The sequence below is a fragment of the Wolffia australiana genome, chromosome 8 (genome assembly GCF_029677425.1).
Source record: "Wolffia australiana isolate 7733 chromosome 8, ASM2967742v1".
In the NCBI taxonomy this organism is placed as follows: Eukaryota; Viridiplantae; Streptophyta; class Magnoliopsida; order Alismatales; family Araceae; genus Wolffia; species Wolffia australiana.
In genome coordinates this window covers 4,276,679-4,289,057 of record NC_135842.1, presented here as the reverse complement: position 1 = coordinate 4,289,057, position 12,379 = coordinate 4,276,679, and the positions used below count along the sequence as shown (strand labels likewise).

General features: G+C 39.2%; 1 non-coding gene across 1 annotated transcript; it reads right to left on the bottom strand.

Annotated features, from left to right (window-relative positions):
• Window positions 1–3,893: 3,893 nt before the first annotated feature.
• LOC144707277 (small nucleolar RNA R71) lies at window positions 3,894–3,999 on the bottom strand. The gene has a single exon (XR_013582439.1). It is a non-coding gene; the product is annotated as a small nucleolar RNA R71 (small nucleolar RNA).
• Between the last annotated feature and the right edge of the window lie 8,380 nt (window positions 4,000–12,379).

The window sequence follows — 12,379 nt, the reverse complement described above, 5'->3', positions numbered from 1 at the left end:
CTGAATCGGTCCTCAACAAAAAGCCTAGAAGGAATGACAATTTTCGAGAAGTGGATAGGGAAGAAACCCAATATGAAACACCTGAGGGTGTTTGGATCAATTGCCTATGCAAAGAATATTGGTGGACATTTGAAGAAGCTTGATGATCAAAGTCAATCAACTATCTTCATTGGCTATGAGACTGGGAGCAAAGCTTACAGTGTTATAATCGTATATATTCAAAGGTTTTGGTAAGTAGGGATACCATATTTGAAGAAGACAAAGCATGGGATTGGAATAACAATGAAGATTCCAGCAAAATTGGTGAAATATGACTTCAGAGTTCACCAAGAGAATTGATTGATACTGAGATACTTGAAGATGCACACAGGTCCGCAGAATCATTTGTAGAAGACAATGCAAAAAGTGAATCAAGTTATCAGACTGGAAGCTCCATCTCAAAAACTCCAAGAGGGTTGAGAGATCTTCAAGAAATTTATGAAAGAACGACACCAATGACAGAAATGGCTGAAGATTGTCTATTGGTTCGTTAGGAGCCTGAAACCTATGATGAAGCACTGAATGATCCATGCTAGCCAGCTGCCATGGAAGAGGAGATAAAGACAATTCTGAAGAATGATACTTCGGAGTTAGTAAAACCTCTAGAAATCTGTAAAGCTATCAGATTAAAATGGATATACAGAATTAAGAAAGATGAAGGCGGCAAAGTTATCAGTCACAAAGCTCGATTAGTGGTCAAGGGCTACTCCCTAAAGCCAGTCATTGACTGCTATGAGGTTTTTGCCCCTGTTGCCAGATACCTGATAAGGGACCATCCTGCCTTAAGGACATATTTTTCCGTTTTTTTTCCTTTTTGTTTGTTTCTATTTCCCCTAACTAACTTGGGCCCCCTTCTTCCCTATAAGAGGGAGGGTGCCCCTTGTAAGAAGAGAGGGCCAAGTGAAAATGATTTGAGAAAATGTAGTCTTTTGAATTTTTAGGCATTTTAAAACTATTTTTGAGAGTTTTTTTTTGTGAGTTTTAGAAGTTTGAAGAGAATTACAGAACTGCCCTCAAGAAGGGGCAGTTAGGTTTCTTCCCCTTTCTCATCGCCAGAACGCCGGCGCCGCCTTCACCGGTGCCGCCATCTCCGCCGGTGTCCTCGTCCTTGGCTACTGCAACTGCCCGAAGCATCTTGGCATCTTGGGCTGCTCTATTGGGTGGCCCGATCGCCCCTCAGCCTCTCACGGCATCAGTGATAACACCCTAATTTCGGTCTTTATTTCATGTTATTAGCATGATTTATGCATTTAAAAGGCTTAAAATTGGGTTGTTATCATATATTTACACGAAAATAATGCTTCCAAGTAATTTCTGATTTTTTCCTAATTTTCTGTTAATTATATGAATTTGTAAGGATTTATTGAAGCTCGAAATAATTATTTTTGGATGAAAATGGCACATTAGAAAGTTTATTTTGACATTTATCAACATGGGAATTAATCAGGGAATTTTCTAGAATTTTCTAGAATTTTTTACGAATTTTTAGGATTTTCTGGGATTTATTTCAAGAAGAAATGCATTTATTCTATTAAAAAAGGGCATATTTATAAGAGAAAAAAATGTATTTATGCAATTTCTAGACCTTTCGGGGCCTTTTTGCAACATTTCGTTGCAAAAAGACCCTGAAAACAGCTCTTGGTCGCCACGGCAGGCGTAAAGATCCTATTTAAAATCATTCAGGGTTTTATTGCCATTCCATTATTAATTGCTTTAATATTTTAGAGAAAATCAGAGGAGAGAGAAGGCGAAAACGAGATATATATCAATACATTTGAGCGGCATTTATTTGCAAAAGAATGATTTGTAAGGGGTTTCCTGCAAAAAAGGTCAGAAAGAAGCTTGGCAGGGGCGACGTGGCGCATCGGTGGCCGTCGGATGTGGATCGAATGGAATTTTAAGAAAGAGAGGGTGCGGACGGTAAGATCACCGCCCGTGCGGCACATGCGAAGCACTCACACGGGGGGTGACGTGGCGACTTCTCAGTGGGTCTCCATTTTACATGGTAAAAATCACCATTTTACCCCCGTTTAGTAATTAATTTTTATCTATCAATGTAGGCTACATCTGAATGATCCAACCATACAGATAGAAAGAGGGGATCAAGACGAGAAAATCCATAAAAAAATCATCTCAATCGGACTTCAGGATCAAAAGTTATTAATAAATCAATTTTAACCAATTTTAGCCATTGGATTAAAGTTTGATTTATTTAATAAAACACGCCATGACGTGTCGACAGCCCATTGGCTGCGCCGTTTTAAATTCTTTTGGCGGATGGTCTCTCCTGGCGCCACGTACCCCCTGCGAAAAAAAAAGAAAACATAAGAAAAATCGAAAGTGCGAAAAATTAATTACTAAACGGGGGTAAAATGGTGATTTTTACCATGTGACCTAGGTATAAAAGCTGAATTTCGAGTGGAGGGGCTCATTCTGGAGGGTGCTTCATCACAGCTGCAAGACAGAGAGGAGTCCCAGCCTGGATCAACAGTTTTGGTATTTTTTTCTTTCATTGTATTCAAACTTTTGTGCATTTTGAATGAAATAGGTTAAGCTGTTTGTTTCTTCATCTCCATTCTAGTCTGAACTTCTAAATCGCTTGGCATAAGCGGCATGTACAAGCCCTGATTAGGATTGAGAGGAGAAATTGAGGAATTTTACCTGGGCATTCAATTGCATTACAAAAGAAAATTATTAAAAAAATATTTAGTTTTAATTTTTAGAAGTCTCAATTTCCCCCATTTTAGTTCTGAATTATCAATGTGCAAAAATCAACCCAACTCATTTTAAGAACCCTCTTTCAACCTCTCTAAATGATTTCTGGGATCCTTTAATTAGGATCAAAGAAGGAAATTTAGAGCCCTTAATTTTTCTAGTCTTCCCGTCTCTTCTATCCCCCTCTCTAAATTCTCACCTAATTAGGGTGACTTGATCCTCATTGAAGATCAAATTCACTCTAATTAGGATCTAAAACATCAAAAATTAAATCAAATTGAAATTCCTACTTGCCTCCCTTGGACGACACTCATACTTATCACTATACATATTAAGTAGAGTTTTATAAATTTTATTGCATAAGCCAAAAATTCACGACGACAAGGGCTAAAAATTTGCGTAATTTTTACCCCTATTTTTGTCTCATCAATTGGCGCCATTGCCGGGGAGGCAACACTTAGGAATTCAACATATTTTTATTTGTAAACACAGTGGTCATTTGTTGCTCATGGGTTTGTTAAGTCTCCTTATTATTGATTTTGATTTAAGACGGTATTTGGTTTTTAACGACTAACGAGTGTTGTGTTTGAATTAGTGGTTTTGTATGAAGCTTAGGTCTGGATTTGAATCAGGGAGTAGTGACAGAAATCCCCCTGTAGTAGATTCCACCACACCCGAGTCGTCTTTCATCGAACCCACATTTGTAGAGGAGATATTGATTAGACTCGTACCAATGGACCCAATAGGTAATGGAACAGGAAACCCTGACATAGTTAACGATGGACGGAGGAGGATTAGAGAGTATTCCACACCAGCAGAAATCCCCATCTTAACCAGGATATCTGCCCCGATTGGAGAAGATGTGATGTTTAGAATCGATCCACACCAATTTCAGCTATTACCGTCCTTTTTGGGGAAGGCAAACGAAGAGCCCTATGACTTCTTAGAAAAATTTTACGAAGCATGTGATAGTTGCACTTACCCCAGAATTTCCAAGGAAGTTGTGAGAATGAAACTATTCCCTCATGCCCTTAAGGATAGAGCCAAGGATTGGTTTAGAACATTGGGAACAAATTTTGAATCATGGAATGATATGGAGAAGAGCTTCTTAAAAAGATATTATACAGTGGCTAGGACCAATTCTTTCAGAAGAGAAATTAGAAATTTTCAGCAGGGAAATGATACATTTAGCGAAGCATGGGAGAGATTGATGGGGCTCATTAGGAAGTGCCCCCACCATGGCATTCAAAAATGGGAGTTAGTGCAAATTTTCTATGAAGGCTTAAATGATGTGGAGAAAGGCAGAGTTGATATCTCGAGTGGAGGAGCAATAGCTGACATATATGAAGATGAAGCTATGGCACTACTACAAAAAATGTCCGATAATTTAGCCTATCACCAAGATGCCTCCGATCATGTTAGGTTTACCCCTCGGAAAGGTGGACTGTTGGATGTTAGAGGGGTTGAACCCCAGATTACTATTGATAGAATTGAAAAACAGATAGGTGTAATGATGGAAAAAGCCGTGGAAAAGATGAATGAAAAAATGATCTCACTATGGCAAGGTCAGAGTAGCGCAAGAGCACCCAACCAAATAAATCGATGTGAAATGTGCTCAAGTGATAGCCACACCAGAGAAGAATGCCCTATGATATCAGAAGTGAATGCTATAGGCAGGCAAGAAGGGAGCAATGTCCAATGGGGAACTAGAGGAAACTTAGGAGGACAGGGATGGAACAACAACAACCGACCACACCAACAACAGTTCCAATCCAAGGCGAACAATCCCCAACACCAACAACATTATCAACCTTACTGAAATTTTTCAGATCCCACTAATGCGACTCTCACCAAGGTCATCGCGGAGCTGCAAGAAGACAAGAAGAGGATGCTCAAGCTTTCTCAAGAAATGGAGGAGAGGCATCGGAGGGAGATGGAGAAGCTCAAGGCGGAGATCTGCCTTCACAGCGGTCAACAATTTGCGCACGGGGGAGCACCGCAAGGTACGTGTGAAGACCCTATGAAGATGGGCGCCAAATCAGGTAAACTCCCTACTCAGGCCTGTATTAATCCTAGCAATTTACTTTATGTTGATGACATGTGTAGTGTAGTTAATGAGCATATTCATGACATGCATGCATTGACTGAACAACAAGAAATAGGAGAGCTGAGTGCTATATCAAAACTTAGGAGTGGGAAAGCGTTGGCTAATCCATTTGCAGCTATAGAGAAATGAAATGAAGTGGAGGATAAGTTATAAGAAGTAGGAAAGGATGAGGATGAAGGGGTAGAGGAAAATCTGGAAAAGGAACCCAACCCCAAAACATATTGCCCACCTATCCCTTTCCCTAGTGCCTTACAAGCGAAGAAAGAAAAATCGAAAGACAGCCCACTTCTTGAGTATTTGAAAGAGGCTACGGTCGAAATTCCTGTTTTAGATGCGATCCAGTACATCCCTGATTATTCGAAATTTGTGAAGAACCTGTGTACACCTCCTAGGAAGCAAAAGAGGATTCAACTTTCTGAGAATATTAGTTCAACTTTTCTGCATGAATTACCTCAAAAGGGCAAGGATCCGGGAGCACCAGTGATCAAATGCAAAATTAGGGGGGAAGTATTCACCAAAGCTTTACTTGATTCAGGAGCAAGTGTGAATATCATGCCTAAGGCCTTACTTGAGACTTTTAAATTTGGTGAATTACAACCTGTAAATTTAGAATTGCAGTTAGCGGACGGATCAATTAGAAAACCGTGTGGACAGTTGGTGGAAGTGGTGATGAAAGTAGAAAAGTGTTCATTTCCTGTCGATTTTATAGTAGTGGATGTAAAAATTTCAGGAAAAATTAGTCATGCACCGATTATTTTAGGACGGCCATTCCTAGCTACCGCAAGGGTAAACACAGATTGGAATGCAGGAAAAATTAAATTGCGCATGAGAAAAGAAGAGGTTGAGTTACCAATCTCTCAATTGATGAAGTATCCCAATAGTAGCCAGGAAGACATTTATACATGTTCCCTAGATGATAAAAAAGATGAATGCCATGCTATAGGGAAAGTAATATATGAGGTGATGGCGGGGAATGAGAGTGCTTATGAGGGGGAGAAGGACGACCATGGTGAAATGAAGGGTGAAAACATGAATAACTACAGATCTACGCCCACTGAAGAATTAGAATTGAAACCTCTTCTTTCTCACCTTAAATATGTTTTTTTAGGTCCAAGAAAGACATATCCAGTAATCATCTCTTCAACCCTCACTTTAGAGCAGGAAGTTAACCTATTAGATGTACTACGACAGCATAAGAGCGCTATTGGATGGACCATAGACGACATCAAGGGAATTAGTCCTGATATCTGTCAGCATAGAATTTTTATCGAGGAAGGATCCAAACCATCAGTTCAGCATCAACGTAGATTAAATCCTTATCTTTACGATGTGGTGTCGAAGGAGATTACCAAATGGCTGAAAGCAGGATTCATTTACCCAATTTCAGATAGTAAGTGGGTGAGTTCAATTCATGTGGTACCTAAAAAAACAGGGATTACTGTCCAAAAGAATCAGGATGGAGAAGATATCCAGACGAGGGTAGCATCGAGTTGGCGAGTATGCATAGATTACCGAAAGTTAAATCTAGCAACAAAAAAAGATCATTATCCTCTACCTTTCATTGATCAAATACTTGAAAAATTAGCTGGACAGAGTTTTTATTGTTTCTTGGATGGGTACTCAGGATATAATCAAATTAGCATTCATGAAAGTGACCAAGATAAAACTACGTTCACATGTCGTTTAGGAACATTTGCTTTTAGAAAAATGCCATTTGGACTTTGTAATGCACCAGCAACCTTTCAAAGGTATATGAGTGCAATGTTTTTTGATTTAATCGGTACATGTCTTGAAGTTTTCATGGATGACTTTTCCGTGTTTGGTGAATCTTTTGGGTCTTGTTTGTCTAACTTGGATAAAGTGTTACAGATTTGCGAAGAAAACAAGTTAGTGCTCAGTTGGGAGAAATCCCATTTTATGGTGGACAGGGGGATCGTCCTAGGTCATCATATCAGCAAGGAAGGGCTGGCTGTGGACAAGGCAAAGATCGAGATCATCAAGGAGCTTCCACTTCCATCGACCCTAAAGCAACTTAGGGGTTTTTTGGGCCATGCCGGCTTTTATCGTCGTTTTATTAAAGATTTTGCCAAAGTGGCTAAACCTCTCACTTTGCTTCTATCTAAAGACAAAGAACTTATTTTGAATGATGAATGCAATTTGGCTTTTAATTTGATTAAAGAAGCATTAGTTACTGCTCCCATCTTACAAGCTCCAAATTGGAGTGAACCCTTTGAGAATTTTTGTGATGCTTCAGATTATGCAGTGGGAGTTGTTTTGGGACAACGCAAAGACAAGAAACCAACAGCTATTTATTATGCAAGTAAGACTCTCGACGCCGCTCAGGTAAATTACTCTACCACAGAGTAGGAATTACTTGCAATTGTCATTGCTTTGGATAAATTTCGATCTTACCTAATAGGGAGTAAGATTATAATCTTTTCAGATCATGCTGCACTTAGACATTTGTTAAGTAAGAAAGAGACAAAACCTAGATTAATGAGATGGATCCTACTTATGCAAGAATTCGATATTGAGATTAAAGACAGGCGGGGAGTGGATAATGGTGCGGCTGATCACCTCTCCCGCCTATCATTGCCAGCCCTAACTCCGATCACAGATTCTTTTCCTGATGAGCATATTTTACAAATTTCTACACGGAAATTGCCTTGGTATGCTCATATAGTAAACTACTTAGTAACCGGGCAATTGCCTCAAGGTTGGGATTATGATGATAGAAAAAAGTTTTTTAAGAATATCAAGTATTACTATTGGGATGAGCCTGAATTATTTAGATTAGGCGTCGATCAAATTTTTAGGAGATGTATACCCGAGGATGAACAATGGAGAGTCCTAGAGTCGTGTCACTCATCCTTGTGCGGAGGACACTACGCCTCCAAGATAACGGCACATAAGGTCCTACAATGTAGATTTTATTGGCCTCATCTTCATCGGGATGCATATGAATTCTGCAAGAGATGCATTCGACGTCAACCGGTGGTCAATGTAAGTCGCAATGCCTCTATGCCTTTAAACCCTATCCTTGAAGTTGAGTTGTTTGATCTTTGGGGCATTGATTTCATGGGACCCTTTCCTCCTTCTTTGGGCTATGAATATATTTTGGTAGGTGTAGATTATGTCTCTAAGTGGGTAGAAGCCATACCAACACGAAAAAATGATCATAAAGAAGTTGTTAAATTTGTCAAGGATAATATTTTCTCTCGGTTTGGATGCCCACGAGCCATTATTAGCGATGGTTGAACTCATTTCAATAACAAAGTCTTTAAAGAATTGTTAAAACGATATGGAGTTCATTATCGGCTTACCACTCCGTATCATCCTTGAGCCAATGGCCAAGTGGAAGTCTCCAATAGAGAAATAAAAAAAATCTTGAAGAAAATTATTAACCCTAATGGAAAGGATTGGTCGAGCAAATTGCCGGATGTGTTATGGGCATATCGGACGACATATAAAACCCCGTTAGGAATGTCGCCATTCAGGTTGGTGTTTGGAAAAGCTTGTCATCTCCCTTTAGAAATCGAACATCGCGCTTTATGGGCTATCAAGAAACTTAACGTATTGTTAGAGGATGCAGGTGACCATCGCTTATTGCAGCTGTGCATGAATTGGAGGAGTTGCGTAACGAAGCATACGAAAATTCACGCATCTACAAAGCCAAGATGAAAGCATTCCACGATCAACACATACAAAGGAAGGTTTTTGCCCATGGCCAAAAAGTATGGTTATATAATTCTCCACTTAAACTGTTTCCAGGAAAGCTTAAATCAAGATGGGATGGACCTTATGTAGTATGTCAACATTTTGACAATGGGTCTGTTCTCGTTCGAGATCCAACACATGGAGCTGAATTCAAGGTCAATGGGCAGCGTTTGAAACCCTTCCTTGAACACGAGCCGCACCGCCCTAATGAAGACATTTCTTTAGAAGCGGCGACATCACCCTCTACTTAAGAGCATCAATAAGATTTGTTTTCTTTTCATTACGTTTTAGGATTCATTCTTTCTTTGCATTATTTTCTTTTACTATTATAGCTCCTTACTTTTGTTGCATCTCTTGTGGTAACTTTGACCAGGTTGCGGGAGTATGTAATTCAGCAAATCCGAGTTATTGCCAGGATCTCTTGTTCATAATGCTAAAGGGCCCCATATCCTCCATATCACTGTTTGCCCCTCTAACCTCAATTTTTTTTCTTCATAATTTTAGTAGCTTTGCATTGAGGACAATGCAGGTTTTAGTGGGGGGGAGATAGTTCATTTTTAGGTGACAAACTATGGTTCATGCATTTAATTTTATAGAATTCTACATGAATTGAACCTGTTTTTTTTAACAATCTTTAGCATCCACAATCATGAATTAATTTTCTTTCATCCAATGGTTTGGGAACAAGTGTGGAGAGGTTAGGCTCCTAAAGCGGATCAAGAACATGTTGAGGTGCAACACAAGTGATTTTGGGCGATGTGGATTCAATTTCAAATTGGGGAGGGTGTCTAGTAGGTGATTAGATGATGGAAAGTCAAGGGTAGAAGCTCTATGCTTCAAAAGGGGAGTGACGAGTGAACTGAGAGCCCCCATTCCATCAACTCTAATAGCCGATCCCACTTATGCATTTCATCTCCCCATTAGCCTACTTTCATTCCAAAATAGTGAGCAGCCATTCTCCGAGTCCTATGCATGGAATCCACAACTTCATTCACCTTATTGTTCCACACGCTTCACGCCATATCCATCACAACTTGACTCCACCACCTTGCTTCCGCTACCGAGGATATGCTTATCTCCCAAGTACGTCTATCTCACTTTCCACGGTATCACTACGATACTGCCTCTTTGTATCTTTTCTGTCAATAATTCACTCTGCATCATCTAAATCTCGTTCTTCTATCTCTTCTCCATAGACCAATGTGATTGTTATGACACTCATGCTGGTTGTGATAAAATATTTAAAAAACCATTCAAGTCGTGGAAAGTGTTTCATTTGTTGTTATCCTCCTTGTTTGATATACCAAAAAAAAAAAAAAAGAAGCGAAATAAAAAAAAAAGTTAAAAAAAAAAAAAGAAAAAAAAAAAAGACAAGAGGAATGAGAAGAAGGCAAAGAGAAAGGAGGGGTTTGACTTGCACCATTTCTGGTTTTGACTTTCCATTCAGGGCAAAATTGTCTTTATTCTCTATATCATCACATTGGTCTCATCTCTTCTATCTCCCTCACTTCTTCTAAAAATCTTGGGAGTAGGTTATCCAAGGTAGCACAGCACCTGCTGGACCATAAATCTCTCATTGTTCATGCTCACCCTAATTCTTTCACAAAGTCTCATTCTCCCCCATCACAACTCTATCATATATTCTTCTCGTTGTGTTCAATATTCTGTGCTCAACAGGAGGAGGAAATGGCTTCTTCTATTCTTAGGAAAGAGAAAAGGCTAATGGAGAGGCAAGTACTAGGTGGCCGCCACCTAGGGAGAGAGTGATCTTGCTCGCTAGAGATGTGAGGCCAGCTGCACATGAGTGGAGAGAGTTTACCTGAGGAGTATAGCGTCATACCTAGAAACAAGTACACTCCCTTCTCATCCACTTTGGCATCCAAGCCAAGGAGAAAGAAACCCCACATTCCTGAAAAGGTCGGAGCTCAAAATGTCATTTAGTGTTTTAGTTCGGCTTGTGATTAGTACACTTAACACTTCCCACACTTCTTCTCTGACCTACAGGATGAAAGAGACGATAATTCAGCAAAGTACTTAGATGTTGCTAAGGGACTAGCAATGTCTAAGTAGGGGGGTATATGATAACACCCTAATTTTGGTCTTTATTTCATGTTATTAGCATGATTTATGCATTTAAAAGGCTTAAAATTGGGTTGTTATCATATATTTACACGAAAATAATGCTTCCAAGTAATTTATGATTTTTCTCTAATTTTCTGTTAATTATATGAATTTTTAAGGATTTATTGAAGCTCAAAATAATTATTTTTGGATGAAAATGGCACATTAAAAAGTTTATTTCGACATTTATCAGCATGGGAATTAATCAGGGAATTTTATAGAATTTTCTAGAATTTTTTACGAATTTTTAGGATTTTTCTGGGATTTATTTCAAGAAGAAATGCATTTATTCTATTTAAAAAGGGCATGTTTATAAGAGAGAAAAATGTATTTATGCAATTTCTAGACTTTTCAGGGCCTTTTTGCAACGTTTCGTTGTAAAAAGACCCTAAAAACAGCTCTCGGCCGCCACGGCAGGCGTAAAGATCCTATTTAAAATCATTTAGGGTTTTATTGCAATTCCATTATAAATTGCTTTAATATTTTAGAGAAAATCGGAGGAGAGAGAAGGCAAAAATGATATATGTATAAATACATTTGTGCGGCGTTTATTTGCAAAAGAATGATTTGTAAGGGGTTTCGCGCAAAAAAAGTCAGAAAGAAGCTTGGCAGGGGCGACGTGGCGCATCGGTGGCCGTCGGATGCGGATGGAATGGAGTTTTAAGAAAGAGAGGGTGCGGACGGTAAGATCACCGCCCATGCGGCGCATGCGAAGCGCTCGCACGGGGGGTGACAAGGGGACTTCTCAGTGGGTCTCCCTGCGACCAGACGCACGCAAAGGCGCACAGCACCATTATACCTAGGTCACATGGTAAAAATCACCATTTTACCCCCGTTTAGTAATTAATTTTTATCTATCAATGTAGGCTACATCTGAATGATCCAACCATACAGATAGAAAGAGGGGATCAAGACGAGAAAATCCATAAAAAAATCATCTCAATCGGACTTCAGGATCAAAAGTTATTAATAAATCAATTTTAACCAATTTTAGCCATTGGATTAAAGTTTGATTTATTTAATAAAACACGCCATGACGTGTCGACAGCCCATTGGCTGCGCCGTTTTAAATTCTTTTGGCGGATGGTCTCTCGTGGCGCCACGTACCCCCTGCGAAAAAAAAAGAAAACATAAGAAAAATCGAAAGTGCGAAAAATTAATTACTAAACGGGGGTAAAATGGTGATTTTTACCATGTGACCTAGGTATAAAAGCTGAATTTCGAGTGGAGGGGCTCATTCTGGAGGGTGCTTCATCACAGCTGCAAGACAGAGAGGAGTCCCAGCCTGGATCAACAGTTTTGGTATTTTTTTCTTTCATTGTATTCAAACTTTTGTGCATTTTGAATGAAATAGGTTAAGCTGTTTGTTTCTTCATCTCCATTCTAGTCTGAACTTCTAAATCGCTTGGCATGAGCGGCATGTACAAGCCCTGATTAGGATTGAGAGGAGAAATTGAGGAATTTTACCTGGGCATTCAATTGCATTACAAAAGAAAATTATTAAAAAAATATTTAGTTTTAATTTTTAGAAGTCTCAATTTCCCCCATTTTAGTTCTGAATTATCAATGTGCAAAAATCAACCCAACTCATTTTAAGAACCCTCTTTCAACCTCTCTAAATGATTTCTGGGATCCTTTAATTAGGATCAAAGAAGGAAATTTAGAGCCCTTAATTTTTCT